Source organism: Olea europaea, unplaced genomic scaffold (assembly GCF_002742605.1).
Source record: "Olea europaea var. sylvestris unplaced genomic scaffold, O_europaea_v1 scaffold894, whole genome shotgun sequence".
Taxonomy (NCBI): Eukaryota; Viridiplantae; Streptophyta; class Magnoliopsida; order Lamiales; family Oleaceae; genus Olea; species Olea europaea.
Window position 1 is genome coordinate 91406 of NW_019267410.1, and position 732 is coordinate 92137.

A 732-nucleotide genomic window follows, 5' to 3' on the forward strand; every position below is an offset into this window, starting at 1 on the left:
TGTTCTTGAGTCCAGTTTCTTTTCATGTGGATTATAAATTCTTGCTTTTGCTGGGCAACCCCAAATATGTAGGTGCCTTAAACTGGGTTTCCTTCCCGTCCATAGTTCAAAAGGAGTCTTTGGAACTGTCTTACTAGGAACCCTGTTTTGTAAATATATAGCAATCTTTAATGCAAACATCCACAAAGATATGGGTAAAGAAGAATTGCTTAACATACACCTAACCATTTCTATTAGAGTACGATTACGCCTTTCAGCCACACCATTTTGTTGTGGTGTGCCTGGTATAGTGTATTGAGAATATATGCCATGCCTTTCAAGAAATTTTGCAAATGGACCTGGGTGTTGTCCAGTTTCATCATACTTTCCATAATATTCACCACCTCTATCAGATCTAATAATTTTCACCTTTCTGTCTAATTGTCGTTCAACATCATTGACAAAAATCTCTAAAGCATTTACAGCTTGAGACTTTTCATGTAGTAAATAGACATAACCATAACGTGAAAAATCATCGATAAAGGTGATAAAATACTTTTCCCCACCAAATGATGAAACATCAAAAGGCCCACATATATCGGTATGTATTATCTCAAGAAGCTGTGTGCTTCTTGTGGCTCCTTTCTTTGTGTGTTTTGTTTGTTTACCTTTAATACAATCCACACAAGTTTCAAGATCACTAAAATCCAAGTCAGGAAGGATTTCATTCTTTACTAATCTTTCTATCCTTTC